Source organism: Pinus tabuliformis, chromosome X (genome assembly GCF_031772625.1).
Source record: "Pinus tabuliformis cultivar Carrire ecotype Pingquan chromosome X, CPIR1, whole genome shotgun sequence".
Lineage (NCBI taxonomy): Eukaryota > Viridiplantae > Streptophyta > Pinopsida > Pinales > Pinaceae > Pinus > Pinus tabuliformis.
The window spans coordinates 1,233,765,072-1,233,786,212 of record NC_142308.1 but is presented as its reverse complement, the minus strand read 5'-3'; the positions used below and the strand labels follow the sequence as shown (position 1 = coordinate 1,233,786,212).

The 21,141-nt window shown below is 38.6% G+C and overlaps 1 protein-coding gene across 3 annotated transcripts in view; it reads right to left on the bottom strand.

Moving 5' to 3' along the window:
* Positions 1 to 21,141, bottom strand: part of LOC149144405 (nudix hydrolase 19, chloroplastic-like) — a 188,585-nt gene that overhangs the window by 63,401 nt on the left and 104,043 nt on the right. The gene's annotated exons all lie outside the window — the stretch shown is intronic.

Here is a 21,141-nt window from a genome sequence, read left to right as displayed (position 1 = left end):
GTATTCAAGGAAGAAAGAGGAATTTCTTCAATGGGTTCTAGGTGCTTCACAGACTTATGTTTAAAAAAACTTCATATATTAACCTTTTATCTTGCAACATACATAGACTGTACTAATGCAAACATAAAATCTTATACCTTTTCAAAAACATAGCATATAGCAGTAGACCATATAATGGAAAGAATCATTCAAAACAAACCTGGCATAGATGCTAGTTAGCATTTCTTTCAAAATAAACATGGGAAAACATAAGATTCCACCATTTTGATGACAAGATAAAACCTGTTGGACTTTAAAAGCTCTCAGAAGAGTGGATAAGGTTTTCAAAAATTCTAAATGATAAAAGGATGAAAAGCTACAACTAAGACTAGAGGCACTTTAGGATGGAATAAACTGCACTTATTGATGAGAAAATAAGCCCTATAGATAAGAAAGTGTTGACAGTGGTGGAAATCCACCAACACGAAGGGGATCTCCCCGGTATAAAGTCCCAATTAGACTCTACACTGTTTGGTGTGGGAATCCCATCCAAGATGATGCCCCGGCCGCCATTGTGGTGAATTTAAAGATACGCCTTGGGAAAAAATTGCAACATAAGATCAAATTCGTATTACTTTTGAGACAAGCAAGAAATGTTAGCTTTGTGAGACATACAATTATAATGAATATAAGGTGCTTCCACGAACAAAGTAAATAAAGTGAGCCTTTAGAAGAACAATGATAGCATTAATCTAATAAAGACACACATACATGTAAAGAATCATTGATTCATTTTGGTATGCATCATTTTGTGGGTGATTATCCCTAAGAGAAAAAATTTCTCCAAGATGGTCCTCAACAGGAAGCCAGCAGCCCCTTACAACCACCAACTAGCCTGTTGTGCCACTTCTCCGCCACCTGAGCCAACTATGTAGTCCCTCGCCCATTTTCCATGATCGTATGTTTGAAGGTGGGCCTCCCAAACCTACAGCTATGCCTTGTCATTTGGTAATTGAGTATTGTAGTCTGTTTATCATGGACACTTATGGACATGGATTAATGGGGGGATTTGGCGGAAAAAATCGGCTAGATTTGTGCTCTTGTCCCCTAGACCCCTTTTGGATGTTAACCTTGGATTCTAGTCCCATGGGATCTCTTTTACTGACCCTTTCGCTTTAGGGATGGTATTCATCGGAAACCCTGATTTTGGTTATGTGGTCCTGCTCCCTCATCCACATATATTGCCCCCTTTCCACTCATTATAACCCCATTCATCATTTCTCCCACCTGGGTCCACATTCCTCCACTAGGTCCACATAGGGCTAGCTCTCCCCTTCCTCTTGCCCCCACCTTGGGTCAGGGCTAGAATGATGCTTCAGAGGTTGATGCAGCTAAAAAGAAAAGTAAAAGCATAATTGGCCACATTCAACAGGAAAATGTACCACAAAATGCAAAATATGGTCGGGACAAACACATTTAGCACGTGGACAAAAGCCAATACAAGAGCTCTACCCCATCATCATGGCCATCACCCTAGTTCCGACAGACTCTATGAGCCTCCTTCATCATATAGGGACCTATGATTGTCCCAACCCCTGGTGGGCAATGAACCACCCTACCTTAAAAGGGGGCATCCACTGTTTGAGCCCCGAGCAGTTAATTAAAGAAAAATCATATAAAGAAAAAAGGCATATAAAGAAGGGTGGAAAAATCAAGGTCGGGGCACCTCATGTACCACGATTGCTCCTTTCTATACGTTATATACCCAAGTGTGGGCTTCCCTTCTACTAGATACCCTTGTACCCCAACATGTGGCCCAAGGCTGCCCCTTCTCATACCGTTCTTTATTCACCCTTTTATCACATGCCACCACCTTTTAAAGGATGTACCTTGGACATATTATCCCCTTTAAAAGTAGAAACCACCTAATGGAATACTTGGTTAACCCCATTTGGAGTTTGGAGACATTAGCACATGCCAAAGCCCATTGTGGAAGGGCAGGCCATTATGAAGTCATTGTTTGTGGTCCACGGTTTGTAAGCCTCCTTCATCATATAGGGACCCATGATTGTCCCAACCCCTGGTGGGCAATGAACCACCCTACCTTAAAAGGGGGTATCCACTGTTTGAGCCCCGAGCAGTTAATTAAAGAAAAATCATATAAAGGAAAAAGGCATATAAAGAAGGGTGGAAAAATCAAGGTCGGGGCACCTCATGTACCATGATTGCTCCTTTCTATATGTTATATACCCAAGTGTGGGCTTCCCTCCTACTAGATACCCTTGTACCCCAACATGTGGCCCAAGGCTGCCCCTTCTCATACCGTTCTTTATTCACCCTTTTATCACATGCCACCACTTTTTAAAGGATGTACCTTGGACATATTATCCCCTTTAAAAGTAGAAACCACCTAATGGAATACTTGGTTAACCCCATTTGGAGTTTGGAGACATTAGCACATGCCAAAGTCCATTGTGGAAGGGCAGGCCATTATGAAGTCATTGTTTGTGGTCCACGATTTGTAAGCTCTATTACTTGAGTTCCTTGATGACTTGTTATATTGGAAGGCTAGGGGACGCATTGGATCTTATGCAGGATTGCAAGTGGTCTCCATCTTGGGTTTGGTCTCCCTATACGAGGTCCTAACCCTCCAGAGGGCTACATTAGCACATGTAGGGTGTGTGTTGAGAGCCATGGGCCTCCACAACAGTAGACAACACTCCATGGATCCCTAGAGATGTTCAGAGATTGCTCGAGATTCACCTATTGGACAAGGAAGATGCACCTAGTTCACCTTTGCCCAGCTAGCCCCACAGATGTACCATGCACTTGGCAGCTGACCCAGGACTTGTAGGATGATGTGGCATCACCTACACCATCATCTGAGCCCTTACAGATGGTCTACATGCATCTTCGACTTACTTGGAGACCCATGAGGTCACTTGTGTGCCCTCACAACCATTGGGAGCACCACATGTTTATTATGTGGAGAACAAGGGGCCAACCCCTTGTCCATTACTTTTGGAAGTCCAACTCATCATTTTGGCACTTATGGACTTCATCAGGTCTCTTAGAGAGCCCAAAGACATGCATTATTGATCATTCGACCTCTTGGGAGGCTTACTATTTTATTTGTGAGCTAATTTAGTGGGCTTGTCAGCAATAGATAGTTATTTGCACATTCTTTTAGTCGATAGTTATTTGCACATTCTTTTAGTCGATGAGCTAATGTAGGTTCAAATTAGGTAATTCTAACTCCTAATGAGTGTATAAATAGGAGAGACATGAATTCATTTGTATCATGTCTTGGATTGGATCATATCTTCTTGTGATATTTTCGCTATCTTTTGAGGATGAGACTTTTTGGATGAATGGATGAATTTCAATGTTTGGTTATTCTTCTTTGTCTTGGAGCTTCTATGATTGGCTTATCTTGGTGATTGGATATATTCTTCTTACATATAACTTTATAAGTACTATGTTAATGCTATTTTGATTCTTTATGTTGTTGCATTCATGATATTGGGATTTTCACTATTCTGGGGTTAATTCGTTGCTTTTCTTGGAACGAAATTGTGGAAATTAAATCTCTAAATAGTATTTGATCATGATTGGGCTATGTTTGAATGAATGAATGTTCCTAGAGACATCCTTGTCTTGAAAAGTCACCAAATATTGTTGAACAAAGTATAAATTACCTTGAAGCTACTTCCATTAAGCCCTAATGTCCAACAAAGTTGTCTTTTAGGACTCCTTAACAAGTGGAAATCAATCCAAACTCTAAATCTTCCATGACTCCATCTCTCCCAAAGGACAAAGCACTGGTCCTCCTCTGGTGATCACTTTAAAGCTTATTTCTTTCACCTTCCCCTCTTTTTCAAGGTCACCTAGGGCATCAATTATCTCACAATCTAGCCCTCCAAATACTTCAATTTTTCATCCGCAATTGCGTTGGTGTGTCCTCAAGAAGCCCTCCAAATTTCATGAGATTCCGATGTTAGGATCTTGAGATATCACAAGCCCTAGCTCAAAGACCAATTATTGCCCTTAGTTTCCCTTAGGCTTAAAAGAATGTCGAATGAATTAATTGATTTTGAGCAAGCAGAAGCTCAATAATAATACAATGAATTTACAATAATAGAAACATCAAGTTTCTATGTAGAATATGGAAACAATCAGTTTCATCTAAGAAACTGCTTAAAAGAATAAAAATAGCAGAGTAGCTAAAAAAATGAGTATTAAATACTAAATAGGAATATTCTAATACCCTCCCTTAATACTCAATCTATTTACAACACCAATAGACCCTCTGAATTTTACAAATTTATCAGGACCAAGAGGCTTGGTGAAGATGTCAGCAGGCTGCTCTGTTGTGGGAACATATTGCAACTGAACTGAGCCGTCTTCAACAAGCTGGCGAATGTAGTGGCAATGAGTTTCCACATGCTTTGTTCTTTCATGAAAGACTGGATTTTTGGCAAGTTTGAGCACTCCCTGATTATCACAAAACAAAGACGTAGGCCCTGTCTGGGAAACATGCATATCTGCAAGCATACGTCGAAGCCAAACTGCCTCACAGGATGCCTTAACTGCTCCCCGATACTCTGCTTCTGTTGAGGAGAGAGCCACTGCCTGTTGCTTCTTACTAGTCCAAGTAACAACACCTGATCCTAGACTAAACACATACCCAACTGTAGATTTACGGTCATCAACCGAACCGACCCAGTCAGAATCAGTGTAACCACTGAGTATAGGATTGGAACTGCGAGTATATAGGAGGCCATAATCAGAAGTACCACGCACATATCGTAGCACATGCTTTGCTGCTATCCAATGATCGGCTTTAGGTGCTGACATAAAGCGGGAAATATAGCTTACTGCAAAACTGATGTCAGGTCTGGTGGCAGTAAGATAGATGAGACTGCCCACTAGTTGCCTGAATAAAGTTTCATCCACAGGAGGAGAGGATGACTGTGATGAAAGTTTGAGCCCTGGTTCCATAGGAGTCGTGGCCAGTTTGCAATCCTGCATTCTGAACCTGTCCACAAGATTTTTGGCATACTTGGACTGAGAGAGAGATATGATTTTTAGTCTGCCAAACTTCAACCCCCAAACAGTAATGAAGAAGTCCCAAGTCTGTCATCTCAAAAGTTCTGCATAAATCTTGTTTGATCCCATGGATCAAATGTGCAGAGCTGCCAGTAATGATAAGATCATCCACATATACAACCACAAGCAAGATATCATCACCAATATGCTTGATATACAGGTTTGCATCAGATGGGCTCCGCTGAAAACCCTGATCTGTCAGATACTGATCAATTTTCATGTACCAAGCCCGAGGAGCTTGCTTCAATCCATAGATTGCTTTAGCTAATCGACACACTTTCTGTTCTTGACCAGCAACCTTGAATCCTGGAGGCTGCGTCATGTAGACTTCTTCTTGGAGATCACCATTTAGGAAAGCACTCTTTACATCCATCTGATGAACTTTCCAATTGAACTGCGCTGCTAGGGCAAGGACAAGCCTTATGGTACTCATCTTGGCTGTAGGAGCAAAAGTCTCTTCATAGTCGATGCCTTCCTTCTGTGAGAACCCTTGAGCCACAAGACGAGCTTTATACTTGTCTAGGGTGCCATCAACTTTGTATTTCACTTTATACACCCATTTGTAGCTTATGGGCTTTTTTCTGCAGGAAGATCAGAAAGTGTCCATGTGTGATTCTTCTGAAGACTCTGGAATTCGGCTTCCATAGCCTGTTCCCACTCAGATGTACCCTTAGCCTCTGAATAGGTTTGAGGCTCAAAAATACTGTGAAGGTTAGCCATAAGAGCAAAATTGACTGTAGACTGTTGTTTGTTCTTATGTCTAGAAGTTCTACCTTCAAGAAGCTCATCATCCCGGAGATCACCAATGGTTTTAGCCCACCATTTAGGCCGAAGAGTAGAGGAACCAATATCAGGAGGAGATGGAGAAGACTCAAGATCAATAGGAGCAGCAAGAGGAGGGTTATTTTCTGGAGGAAGCTCAGATAGAGTATTATCAAATACTGATGCTACATCATCCCTCCCATCAGGTGGACCGACCGGAAGAAGAACACTGTGAGGCTGATCCTCAGAACACTGCTTAGAAGAAGAAGACTGAAAAAATCCTCTGTCTTCATCAAATACTACATCCCGACTGAAGCTAAGACGACCGGTGGCTATATCTATCAGCCTATAGGGCTTGTGAAGATCATTGTAACCTGTCATCATGAGTTTCTGGCTTTTGGAATCCAACTTAGAGCGCTTAGCAGGTGGAATCCAAACATATGCAACTGAGCCAAATACTTTGAGGTGACTGATCTTAGGCTTACGGCCAGACCAAACCTCTTCAGGAGTCTTCCCTTTAACAGCCTGAGTAGGTGATCGGTTAAGAAGATAAACAGCAGTAAATACTGCTTCAGCCCAGAATTTGTTTGGAACACTCCTGTGTTGTAACATGGAACGAGCCATTTCAACAACCGTGCGGTTGCGACGCTCGACAACACTGTTCTGCTGAGGAGTGTAAGGGGTGGTTAATTGACGTTTGATGCCATGAATATCACAGAAGTTGGCAAAAGCTGAAGAACAAAATTCCCCCCCATTGTCGGTCCTAAGGGTCATGATGTTACAACCAAATTCTTTTTCAACTAAGGTTTTAAACTTCTGAAAGGTACTAAGAGCATCAGATTTATTTTTTAGAAAATACACCCACATCTTTCTACTGAAATCATCTACAATAAGTAAAAAATATTTGCAAGCAGTGATAGAAGCTGTATTCATAGGACCACAAATATCAGCATGAAGTAACTGAAGTACCTTAGATGCGCGCCAAGATTCTCCATCTTTGAATGAAGACCGATGTTGCTTTCCCGCTTGACAGGCGCTGCATACCCCCAACTGCTGAGTCTGAATATCAGGTAATCCTGACACAAGTCCCTCCCGAGAGAGCTGAGAGAGATACTACATATTTAGATGCCCATATCGCTGATGCCATAGAGTGCTGATGGGAGAGACACGTGTTGCTAGAGCCACTTCTGGAGAGTCACCGGTGTCAAGTAGCCTGTATAGACCATGGTCCTCTAGGCCAACAGCAACTGTTAGACTAGTCTCCCTGTCAATAATGGAGCACTTGTGTGCACTGAACACTACATCAAGCTGAGGAGAATTCCTCATAATCTGGCTGACAGATAGCAGATTAATTTCCATACCAGGAACATAGTGTACATTCAGAAATATGAGTGTGCGCCCACCAGACTGAATTTGAACTGTACCTCTGCCAACTACTGTGTACTTTTCACCTCCGCCAAATACCACGGAATCACTGAAAGGTGAGAAGTCAATAAACCAGTCACGCCTGTGAGAGAAATGGCGTGATGCACCAGAATCAATGTACCATGCAGAGGAAAGAACATGATCTGAAGACCTTTTAGCCATAATGACGTAAAAGGCAGAATCTGTCTGCTCGGAATGTTCTGCAACATTTGCTGTCTGATGGGGCCCTCCCTGTTTCTTCTGTTCAGAAGCAATCCTCTGTCGGCAATCTTTCTTCATGTGACCGAACCTGTGACAGTAATTACACTGCACACTTTTCTTCCTAGCAGGATCAAAAGGCTGAGAAGAGCCTTTCTGCTGAAAGGACTGAGAGGACTGATATTTTGCAGCAAATGCATTTTCCGAGGACACTGATGAAGAAGACTGATATTTTGCAGCAAATGCATTTTCCGAGGACACTGATGAAGAGGACTGATATTTTGCAGCAAATGCATTTTCCGAGGACACTGATGAAGCACCACTACCAAACTGCTGTTTCCACCGATCCTGCTGCAGAAGTTTGGTGCATAACTCTGGAAACTTCAGATCAACATTTGTGGTGGTAATGTTGAGTGTTTCTATGAAGTGTTCATAAGATTTCGGTAGACTTTTCAAAGTAATGACTACCATATCTTCTTCCTCCATGGTCCGACCAATGGCTTCAAGCTGATCTCGAATGTCTTTAATTTTGTTGAGATGTTCCTGTAAAGACATATGTTCATCCATCATGATGGAGAACAACTGATTTTTGAGAAAAAAAGCTCTGCTTTTGTCAGATGTCTCATGCAGTTCTTTCAACTGTTGCCAGATCTCGGCAGCTATCTTGCCAGAAGGAATCTGTGGCAACTGATCATCAGCGACAGAGAGCTTGAGAAGCATAACAGCCTCTCGATTTCGATCATCAAATTTATCTTGATCGGTACCAGTTGTACCGGGACGAAGCTCTTTGCCCAAAATGAGCTGATCAAGATGCCTGTATTCAAAAATGGTCAACATTCTTTGTTTCCAAATGTTATAGTTGCTGCCATTAAAGCATTGATTTCCTTCTAACATCAGATTGGTGAGCGTGGCCATTTTCCCAAAGACAATACAGAAGTCTGACACAAATTTTAATGTAGCTGCCCGCTTATCCTGGTGCAAATCAAAACAGAATTTGTTCTGCGAGACAGGTTTAAGAAAAAAAAAAAAAAATATATATATATATATATATATATATATATATATATATATTTACCCAGCAAAAATAAATCTCCACAGAAAAATGAGCGCTATATTTTGAACCAGAAAAAAAAAAAAAAAAATCCTGGGTGGCTATTTTTTTCTAGATAAGACGAAACTCCAATTGTCTGATTTTTCACTTAATTCATGCAACTAAGAAACAGTATAATGACCAATACGTGGACTGAAAAATGAAACCACGTGAGCCGTCGTTTTGAAATTTCTCACACAGCAAAAATGCGAGGTTAGGCAGCACGTATACACATAAACCCACGCTGCACACAGATTGCGTGTCGGAGAATACTGCCGCGGCTTCAATTTGCCTCAAATTTTCATTGTCTCTGCTACGATTGACCACGATCCCGCTTTGGTCCCGATCCCGTCAAATCGCGTGGAGATCTTGCTGCCCTATGAGAACACGACAGAGACACAGGAAGAACCGACTGCGATTATCCAAACAGAATCGGTACACCAGCAAGGGAAGGCTAAATTTTGTTCTAAACCAGATCCAAGAGTTTCTTCAATTTCTAATTCCTCAGAAATGCTTTGAACCATATCGGCTTCTAGACATGAAAAATGATAATGCAGGAGAAGAATCCATTTCTGTATCGAGATAGACGACTGTAAGCTTTTATCACAGTGAGCAAAGCCGAGGCTAAGACTCAGTGAAGGCTACCTGGCTTACAGAGGGCTCGACCTTAGAAAGGAATGAAAGAAAGAACTCAAGAGATTAGGATGCAGAGAGAATAACTGTTCAAGAAATCTCTTTTTTTTGGCTCCGATACCATAAAAGAATGTCGAATGAATTAATTGATTTTGAGCAAGCAGAAGCTCAATAATAATACAATGAATTTACAATAATAGAAACATCAAGTTTCTATGTAGAATATGGAAACAATCAGTTTCATCTAAGAAACTGCTTAAAAGAATAAAAATAGCAGAGTAGCTAAAAGAATGAGTATTAAATACTAAATAGGAATATTCTAATAAGGCTAGAAACCTCACTAGGATCCTTGCATTGCCTTTCATTGAAAATTTATTACTTGATCCCTTCCCCTCCCTACTTAGGTCAAGTATATCATTCGTTGCTAAATCCTATCCCCTTGACCTAACCTCGAGTCCACTTGGTCCCATGTGGTCCCATTCACTATCAAGGTTAATTCTTCAAAGATTGCCTGGAACCCAAGTTTCCACAAGAATTCTAAGGCCTAGGGATCTCCTTTATAAGACACATACTCAAAACCTAACCCTTGAAATTCTCCCCAAGCCCTTCCTAGAGAGCCTTCCATCTTGTCTTCCAAGACAAGCAACCCACAATCTTAAGCCTCTCTTGTGAACAGGCTTCTAGAATCACCCTTCATCCTATCTTTGATCTATTCATCTTTGTGATCCTTATCATACCTGGTCTCCTCCCATTGGTGAAAGTCCATAAATAATAGGGAGTCTTAGCTGATGTGACAGTGGGCTAAGTCTCCATTGTTGCCCTTGATCTAGCAGTTGCCCCTTTAGGAGTCCCTTTTAGGCCCCCTACTAGTTTGAGCGGTAACACATTTGAAAAGTAGTTTTCAAATAACCATGATCATGAAAAGCAAATAGGACATGCAATTTCAATTAGAATATGTACTAAAGACAATAAAGTAGTACATTCTCCTTAATACATGTAAACACAAACATATACCACAACCATTAAAAGAAAAGTCTTACAATGCTTTTGATACATGCATGAAAAGGTTGTCCGACTCTTTGAGCTTCAAATGATTAAGTGGAAATGCCAAAATACACAATTACAATGCCATCTCACTTGCTCCAATAGTGGAGTATGAAGCCACAACTTGCTTCTCAAAAGAATGATCTCTCTCTCCTATGCTAGCAAGAGAAGCCAAGGCTAAAAGTCTTGTTGCTTGAGCCATGAGGGTCTATATATAACAAATGAGGTGACCTTTCACCTCCCATGTGACTCTTGAGCTCCCTCATGACTCTTGAGCTTCCGTATGTCCTTTGGACTTCCTTGTGACTTTTCACATTCCACATGTGACTTTTGGGCTTCCACATATTTTTTATATTTTTCATTACAAAATTTACATTTCACAAAATTGTGGCAAAATGCAAAAAAATAAAATAAACATATTTGTGCTCATATTTGGGGAAACTGTAATTCATCCACTATAACATGTGTTGCAAAGTGTAATTAGGTTCGATCTTCATAATTTGTATTATTATGTATTTTATATAAAAATCAAAAAGGAAAAGAAGAAAAAGAAAAATTATTTTTAAGCATGGGCTTCATGCTCATGTCAAATTATTATTTTATTGAAGCATGTTTTTCATGCTCATTATTATTTGTATTGGTCAAAGTCAAAGGCTTATTTACAGCCTAGAAAAAGAATTTTAAAATATGTAATTTGGGTCAAAATTGTCTCTAGATGCCAAATTGGCCCTACCCCAAAGGACATGTCTATTCGAACACCTTAGGACAGTATAAAAAGAGGGTGGGTTGAGCCCATTTGGATACACACAATTCGCATTAATTGGTCTAAAATATCGCAGAAAATAATAGCAAAGAAGAGGAGGGCCGAAGTCTGAAATTGAAGAAAGGGTTTGAAGTCAGATTTGTGGAAGTTTTGCCTTATCACATCTCTTGTTGAAGATTGGTTGCTAGTCTCTTGTTGTTGATGAGTTTGTTGTCCAGACTCCAGAAGGAGGGTTTGACTTGGCATCTAGAAGGTTGGTGTCTTTCTGTAGTCATGGGTCTTGGATATCTCACTTTGATTTGATTCTATAAGGAGAATTTTTCTTAGAGCCTATATCTTGTGTTCTTTGTATTTTTGTGATCTTCATGTTTTGTACGTTTGATAATTGTTTGATGAAGAAGAACATAATAAACTATAATAAGAAGCCAACAAAATTCACAAGCAGTTATCAAAGAAAGAGAAATCTAATCTAATTTGCAAGCCTCCCAATTTCTCAACAACATGAAGCTCTATTGTAATGTATTGATACCAAGCTTTATATTCCGCTATTATGCCTTCGACTTTTTGCGGTAGGTCTGGATTGTATCTCATCTTGCCCTCCAAGGCATCTGGGAATATGGTTTTGGAACCTACTTGTATATTGTTCCACAACATGACTAGCCTCATATGTAACTTGATTGGCTCGCCTATATATTGTAGAACAATTTCCTTAGTCACCTCTAAGTCACTCTAGGTAGCCACATGTCTGATGTGGTCTAGAACTTCCTTCAACTCCTGCCTAATAAAATCTTTATGTTTTACTTCCTCGGGTGCACCTATAGAGGGTATTTTGTGTAGTCGTACCAATGCTTCCAATCCATTGTGCAATCGCATATAAGCTAACATAGTGTTGGTTATATGGTTATTAAGTCGATCAAAGGCTTGTATATGCATCTTCATCTCCACTTTGTCCATTTCAGATTCAATCCTTCCTTTCCTAGCCAACAATGCAGGTGCATCTAAGTACTTGGCACCCCATTCCTGGATCGTGTCTATAGTTGTATGAGCCAACTTCAAGATTCTCCAGTTTTCTTGTAATCTTGTATGGATCTCGTACAAAGGCGCCATCACTTTGTGTAATATAACCATTTCTTCATAAACTTGCTTCAGCGTGTCTTCCATTGGCTTGAGTTCCTCGAGTATTGCTCACTGAACGCCTTCTATGCTAGAAGTTGCGGAACACATCCTCTAATTTCAATGAGTAATTGTCCTATTTGTTGCTTTGCACTAGCCAGCTCTTTCTCAAACTATTCTTTCTTGCGCTTAAGATAATCAACATTCTTCTCTGTGCTTACTGCAAAAGTTGCACCCGCTGAAGCAATAGCTTTACGATTGGTCTTCATGTTCAACACAATAACTCTTTCTGTATGAATAGAAATTGGTCGATTTGTCTCGTTCGGAAAGTACCTCCTTCGTTCCTAAATAATTTTATCCTTGAGCTCATCAAATGTGAAATTGGAGATGTCCATGATTCTATCTTCATCTGGCGATGGAATCTTCATTTCACTAAAACTTAAAAGGAAGGTGCCCACCTGTAAGAGGGGTTGGTGGCTTGATCTTCAAAGGGGCTACATGTGAAAATTCTGACACGCAAAACCCAATTGCAACAACTGTGAATTATTCACCTAATTGTTATTTTTAATTAACAATATTTTACTGTTTCCTACAACAAATATTGAATAACTCACACTGCAACCTACACAAATAAAATTGTGGAAAATAAACGCTGGAAGAAATGCTATAACACACATAAATTTACACAGTTATCTTTGGACCAATGTCCCCAGAAAAACCCAACTTGGGAAAACCGATGCAGCAGTGAGGGTTTGTTTTATTATGCAACAGTGAAATTTGAGTACATATATGGATGCTCAACTGGCTATCCAAATAGCAAGAAAATTTGAGCAAAATCTGAACGGAATTACTCTTCTCCCACAAGCAATCTCTGGCTCAACTTTCCCTATTAAAAACTCGGCCTCCTAGAGCACTATGTCGACCTTTGCATAGCTAACTGGACGACTTGCTTTAGACTAGGCTCTGATGAAGTCGTTCTGCCTCTGGATGCTGAGGAAATCGTCTCTTCAGCTCTCTGGGACTCCTTCCCAGCCTCTGGAACTGAGAACGGTTTTTCTTCTCTCCAAATCATATTGCCTGACTAAAGCAACTACACTAACCCTCAGCACTGCCTCTCTGGGATAATTCGGCTCACTTGTTGCTGCCTCTTTGGATCTGGAAAATATTTCCTCTTGATCACTGTCTTTGCCCCTCACTCACTGCTTCGATCTCTAGCTCTCTCTCCAGCAACTGACTGCTGCTACTCTGGAAATCGATCTACTCATGAAATTGAACTTCTCAAGTGTGTTCTCCAAGTGCCCATCGACTTCTTCTTATAATCCTTTGTTGGGACTCCAACGACCAAGATTAGATTTTAATCGATGCCTAGGATTAACTTGAAGTCGTTGCATGTGAGTTTCTAGAACATTCACACCTTAACTTGATTAATTTTAATTAATTAACCATATTCCCTAAGTTTAGACTTAGGAAATATTTAAAAATCGACTAATAATGTAATTAAGCCATCTCTAGGTGGACTTTCCAGAAACGATTTCTAGGTTTTGGAGATCTCCTATATTCTAGCCTCAACAAAATTTCGTGGCTAGAACACATCCAATGCTACAAAACTAACACTACGATCAACTTAGTTTCTGTTGTTTTATCGTCTTCTTCCTATTCATCATTTGTCTCGTGAGTGATCAAATCTTCTTCTAGTTTCTTTGCTAGTTCCTCCTCTTCTTGTTTCTTTCTCTTTTCTTCTTCGAGTTGTAATATTTGTTGTTCTTCTTCTTCCCTTTTTCTTCTGAAGGGCCTCCTCTTGTTGCTTGTTGAGAGCTTCCTCTACTTTCCTTTTCTCCAACTCTTCTTTCCTCTTTTGCATAGCCTCTTGCTTCTTCTTTTCTTGCTCTTATTTATGCCTACGCTCTTCTTATTTCTTTTTCTAGCCTCTCCAAGTTTTTTTCCCTTTCTGCCTCAATTGTCCCTTTAGTGTTTGAATCAACTTTAAACTTCTCACTCCTCTCCTCCTCAGCGTCTTGTTCCTATTTCCTCTTCAACTCAACATTATCCTAAGTGTCCATTCCCCGTTGAGTCCCTTCTTGAGGCGTATCTGGCACATTTGTTGTGTTAGAAGGGCCTACTTCTTCACCTGGTCCAACTGCTCTAGAGGCATTATAGTGGTTCTTGATCTTTTCCTCGTCCTCCCAGGAGACAGAAGCATATGGCCAAGACATACCTCAGCTTTGCACAATGTTGTTTGCATATACTTCTAGGGTTGTATCAGTGATAACCCATCTCATCGAATCTGAGGTGATTAAGTTCTTCAATTTTTGTCTCTGCTACCTTTAATTTTATCAGTTCATATGACCCTATTTGTAGAGGGAAAATGGGCCATGGTGACATCTTTGACCTCTGCAATTGTTGAAATAATCCTATACAAAGAAGGTAACCAACTTCTTGCATGACCACTTTGCAATGTCCCTTAATAATAAATAATAAATAATAAAAATAATAAATGATAAAAAAAACAAATAATATAATATAATATTAAATAAATAATAAACATTAAATAAAAAATAGTAATATTAAATAAATAATAAACATTAAATAAAAAATAGTAATAGTAAATAAATAATAAATAATAATAAAATAATTTAATTACATGCTCTAAATAAATATAAATAAGAAATAAAACAAGAAAGCAGTAAAAAACAGTAAAGCTATCAAAAAGTAAAAACAAAAGAATAAAACAAGAAAGCAGTAAAGTTGCATGTTGACACATGGAGTGTGTGCATGTGGTTCCCCTTCCAATGTTTGCTCTATTTAATAGATGGTAAGGAAGATGAGAGGCATTCCATCATTCCCTGGCAGTAGTACGTTGATTGAAGGCTTGAGGGTGGCCAGTTGTAGCAAGATTTTGTGCAAGTGAACCTAGAGTATCTCTTTAAATTTAGGGCGTTTCTTTGTCGTTCATTTTACTCATTTGACCCGCATGTGCATATTTTGTTGCATTTGAATGGCTTTGTTAATTATTTTTCGTTTGAATTGATGCCTCTTTGGACCCGGTTCACTTCATTGTGTGTGGATAATTCAGATCATATGTGCTATTAGCAGTTCGTAATAATATTTTTTGGCATCTGATCAAACTTTCTCATATCCTTTGCCTTCTAGAATTAAATTGGTGAATTCAGGGTGGGGTCACTCCTAAATTCATCATGAATTGCCACAGCATGGGTATGTAAAGTTAGAGTCTGATTTTCAAGCTGAAACATTGGAGGAATTACTGATTTTGACGTTGCATGCTAACCATTTGACGAAATGTGTTCTTGAAAACTTTGCATCTGCTCAACAGCTAGGCTCGAATTTGTAGGCTGGAATGCCCACTTTATATGCAGGTTTAGACTCAAATTTGTAAGCTGGAATGCCTATTTTCTGTGCCTAAAAGTTTATAGTTCCATAACTATGTGTCACAACAGTTTTTGAATTTCTTAGAGTATTTTAATAAATCTGAAGAATATGCCAGTTGTAGCATGAGTCTTGGTATGGGCATTAACATTGACAAATCATAACAAATCCCTGGGCATATCTTCATTTGGATTATATTTGGACATTATTTCAGATTAGCGAAATCACCGTGACTATCCCGTCAGGATGGATGCATACAGACTATTTGATAAAATGTATGAACGAAAATTTTCAGCTGTATGATGATTTTAGAGTTGAGATAGCAAGTGGGAAGCTTTGCCTTTGATTCTTGAATCACTTTCACCACTTTGAAATTGCCTCAGAATTTGACTTCTGAACATTATACTTGCCATCAGCACTTGTCAAAGGATTATGTATCTGGTTGCATTGGTGTTTACATAAATAAATAACCAAAATTTGAACTAGGACCATTTTTATTCCTGGGTGATTTCTTCAAATTCAAAGAAAATACATCTCAATTCTGTTTCAGATTTGTGACTCTGTCTTCTTGCTGCCCTATTTGAATGCTGTCCATGTATTTAGTAAACACGCTAATTTCAGAGCTTCCTCTGTTCTATTACTGTCTGAAAATACGTGCTTCGTTTTGATAATAGCTCCATTTGCATGATGGAAACAATAGTTTGATGATTAGTAACAAACTCATTAGTTTATGGATTTGTCTATCCATGAGAAGGAGATTCCAGTACATTATACCTATATTACATTGAGAGCTATCCTACGTCTGCCGAAAACAGGGTATTTCCCTGCAGCACAGATACGAACTGAAATGCCATTTAAGAGTGTTATTTAGGGAAACCCCTAGTGGTGATTAGATTCACCTTAAGTAGAGGGAGGAAAAGCCGAAGTGATAGTGGTTTATCCGAGTTGCCAGTAGTGTGACTGTCTATTTCGCTGAATGCACAAGTTTGTGAGTTTTCTTTGATCTATGGTGATTGCACAAAGCATAGAAATAGGTGGGTTGACTGTGTTGTAGTATGCAAAGATCACTGCTTTGACAGAATAGCTCTTCACTAAACCTCAGTCTGTTTTCTCTTTGGGCGAGTTGCCGAATGTATAAAAGCTTTGGCAATATAACGAGACTTGGATATTGCATATAGTGATAAGTTGTATGTTGCTGATGACGTTTGAAGATCTCTAATATTGACTGCAATAATAATTCTTGTTCTAGTGACAGTGTTTTTAATTGTTATTTTGACTCACCGTGATGCAGAATATATATATATGCTTGAAGGGGGTTAATTTCTGTTTTTGAAGATTCAAATGTCCCAAATTTAATAACCCAATTTCCAACCCTGAGTTCATTTAAATAGGTTCGATTTCATTTCAAAACAGTTAATGAAGACAGATAATTACTAAAGAGCAAGTTACAGGGTGTTAACAGCAGTAAATGTGGAACTTGATGGTCCTATTCAAGTTTTTACTTGGAATTTTGGATTATGATTCTGTTTCTAAGGGATTAAAAATTTTCCGAGGGTTCAAAAATTTCAAATAAATCCCAAACCTCTTGAAAACTAATCGCAGTTATATCAAAAACTCATCTCAATCATGATTCTTCCCGGTATCAAAGAGTCTTAACGGTTTCTATCTATCAAATTAAATATATGACGAATTTTCTTTTCTGTCGAAAATATACAAAGATCAATCCACGAAGGAATTTGTATTTCGCCGTATTTCAGCAAAAGTTGGCCGTCATTTTCCAGATCTCGTGCTTAAGATCAGACAATACCTACAGGCTACACCATTATTTCCCATTGAAATTTCAATAGTACACATCTCTTAAATATTGTGCTACCTGTCACAAGGTGCGTTGAATTTCCACCCTGATCCAAAATTTTCTGTCCGCAACGAACACGACAAATGGTTGGACGCCTTCCTCGACCGTCTGTTCCACCATTAACCCATCTGTCCTCTTATCCATGGATCGCCCATCCCATTGTTAACGCGCTTGTCCGCTGACAGCCACTCCATGGATATGTGTTTTAAATAAGTTATGGGAGGAATCTGAACCCTCGACCCACCAATGGACAAGCACCTTAAATATCATGTGACAACCAAGACCGCTAAGCCGCACCATGTGACGGTACGTAAAAATAAGGTCTCTTTTTCTCACCTTTCCATTCAAGGTATTTAAGATGGAATAAACTTCTCTCTAGGTTATTGTGTGGCCGATAGCAAGTCCAACCTCTCATCCAAAAATAAAATAAAATTTAAGATTCCATGCCCTCATATTGTGTTGGAATGCAAATGGATAAAATTCCAAGTTGTTCATGGCATTGAACAAGATAAAGATAGTGATGAGAGATAATTAAACAACCGGGTTATGTCATTCAATAATATAAGTAAATCGTCGTTTACAGTGATCATGTTTCAAAATAATGATGGGATGTTATTCTTTCAACCATGGTTTCTTTTTGGAAACTCAATCTTTTAGTTTTGATTAAAAATATTGATTCTTACATAAGGTATACTTGTCTATTAAGTTAGGATGTAAAATTGATTTATCATGTGGGTTTCCTTGATCTAGCCATAATATCGCTGACACTATTAGATTAGATTTACATTTGACCCAAGTAGAATTATCTCTACCTTGTTGACAGAAGAATAACTAATAATATGGTATCCCTTATTGAATTAGGTAAGCTTGATCATTAGCCAATTAGGACTTGATTTCGTCAATTGATTATAGATGTACCAACTTTTCTCATGGTGTTGATATATTGCAAGTTATCACTCATAGTTGGTGTAGTTGATAAGTTATAGGAATATACATGTTTAAAGGTTTGAATGATCAAGCATAAAAATTGTTTACTTTTTGGCAAAGAAATAAATTATGAAGTTAATGAGAAAATTCTTAACATGAAGAGTAAGAAGGAAATTCAATAGAAACTCTATAACAAGGCCATGAGAAGAATTATGCACAAATTGACAAGAAGAATCCCAACTGGAATAAGGGTAAATCTATAAGAGAAGAGATCAAGTGGGAACTTGATGAGATAAGAAAATCTTTTTAGGATGAACAATGACAATTACACAAGTGATGGATAAATCCCTAGGGTTCAACATGCCCTCATGTAGGTGGATTAAGCATGACAAAAGAATTAAACAAGGACGATCGAGTGTATGTGTGCCATTGGATAAGCAGAATATGTATAGTGACCATGGAATTTTAATTTTATATTGATGATTTAAAGAATGATTGTACAACCAGTAATATCTTTACAATGAATTTCACTAAAATTTCCTTGAGGAAGGAATAATACATGATGAGAGATTATGGCTCGAGATGATGAGGCTCATTTAAAATTTAATGATGTACTTAAAATGAGTATACCTGGTCAACTTAGTAGTTGAAAAAAAAGTGGGAATGATTATCAAAAAGTAATCAATATCTTGATGAAAACATGACACTAATAAGATTGGTGAGATAACCTAGATCCTAGGGAGACGTTGAATAATCTTATTTCATAGTTGGTATTCATTGTTTATATAAGGAAATGGAATTGATTCATGATAAGAATGATTATAGTATTATTGTTCTATATTTTATGTGTATTGAGATGATTCTCATATTTATGATGAGGTTTCATGATATGATGGTATGAGGATAATGATGCACATGTGATTCTTATAGTGATGATGTATCCTTATGATGATGATGATATGCATAGGCATTATGATGTTATGTCGAGGTATATTGACATATTCATATACTACATGATGATAGGTATTTAATGTTGAATACTCATGATGGATATGATATGCATAACGTGACATAGGAATTATGATGCTATAATATGAGGTTTATTGACATGTGGTTCATTTATTATGTGAAGTCATGATATGTTTTTGATGCAAATATATTGATGTTATAACTTAAGATGTATTTCATGAGGTGAAGCATGTGATAGTTGCATACAAATCTATGACATGCATAAGCATGCAGTTCATTATTATTCATAATGTTGCAATTAACAATGATGAATGTTCTCTTGATGACATGCAAGACTTGGCATGTGAATTATTTTCTATGATACTATGATGGTATAGCTAATGCATTGGTTGCATGTTGAGATGTGGTGATTGACAGGTAATCACAAATGGGCCGAGAGGGCTGGTTTATTTGATGATCTCATAGGAGCCCATACCTGCGAGGGAGAATATGTAACACCATATGGGCTAGGGACAAACTCAAACAACACTACATATGCCAGTGGTTCCTTTGTCTTGTATAGCTCTTGAGGGCTATGGGACCATCTTGAGGAGGCCAAGTGCCTGATATTGAAGGCTGCATGCCTAGTATTGTATTGGGATGCCGAAGTCTGGTAGGGGATGCCGAAGTCTGGTAGGGGTGTAAGGGCTTCGATGCCTCGGATTGTGCACCTTAGTGAGTTGTGGAGGGAGTGGGCCAACCTTGCAAGATGCCCGGAGACATTGAGCACTGTACTGGATGCCTGCCTTGGGGCCTTGGGTGCAGATGAGGTCTGAGTCAGGCACGAGCCTTGCGGCCAGCATTGGACTAGGATACAGACCGAGGAGGCTTATGCCTGATTCCAAAAGTGGGAAAAAGGACAGAGATTCCTTGGGATTTCCAGGGTGTTGTGAAACTTTCGATGCCTGCTGGTTATACTAGTTCAGCAGAGGGTGTCGGGACTGTTACATGAAGTAATAAATAACAAAATAAATGTAATGTCCCTTAATAATAAATAATTCAACTTAACTTCGGGACGAAGTTCCTTAAAGTGGGGGAGTATGTAATGTCCCTTAATAATAAATAATAAATAATAAAAAATAATAAATAATATAATATAATATTAAATAAATAATAAACAATAAATAAAAAATAGTAATAGTAAATAAATAATAAATAATAATAAAATAATTTAATTACATGCTCTAAATAAATATAAATAAGAAATAAAACAAGAAAGCAGTAAAAATCAGTAAAGCTATCAAAAAGTAAAAACAAAAGAATAAAACAAGAAAGCAGTAAAGTTGCATGTTGACACATGGAGTGTGTGCATGTGGTTCCCCTTCCAATGTTTGCTCTATTTAATAGATGGTGAGGAAGATGAAAGGCATTCCATCATTCCATGATTCTACCATCCATTCTCTTGGGAGAATAGTGTTGTGAGACAAAGAATTCCCTAGCAGTAGCACGTTGATTGAAGGCTCGGGGTGGCCAGTTGTAGCAAGATTTTGTGCAACTGAGCCTACAGTTGGGTGGAGAGTCATCCCCAAGACTTTGTTGCAGTTAGCAGAATTCAACTAGCATTCCACAGGTAAGTTGTCTCTCCTCACACTCATTTATTGAAATTTAATGTTAATTAGTCGATAAATTGTGTATTGATTATAAATCGCATGATTAATCTAATTAATTACATGTTTTTATTTCGGGGTTGTTACACACTTTATCTGTTACAAACTTCAACATAAGATGCGGACTCTTATAAGCTCTGAACACCATGATAGATGTACCCTGAGATGATGTGAACCAATCTACAACTTCAACTACCGCTTCCCTGGCTTTATCGATCATGCAAGGTGCCTCAATACCAAAAAT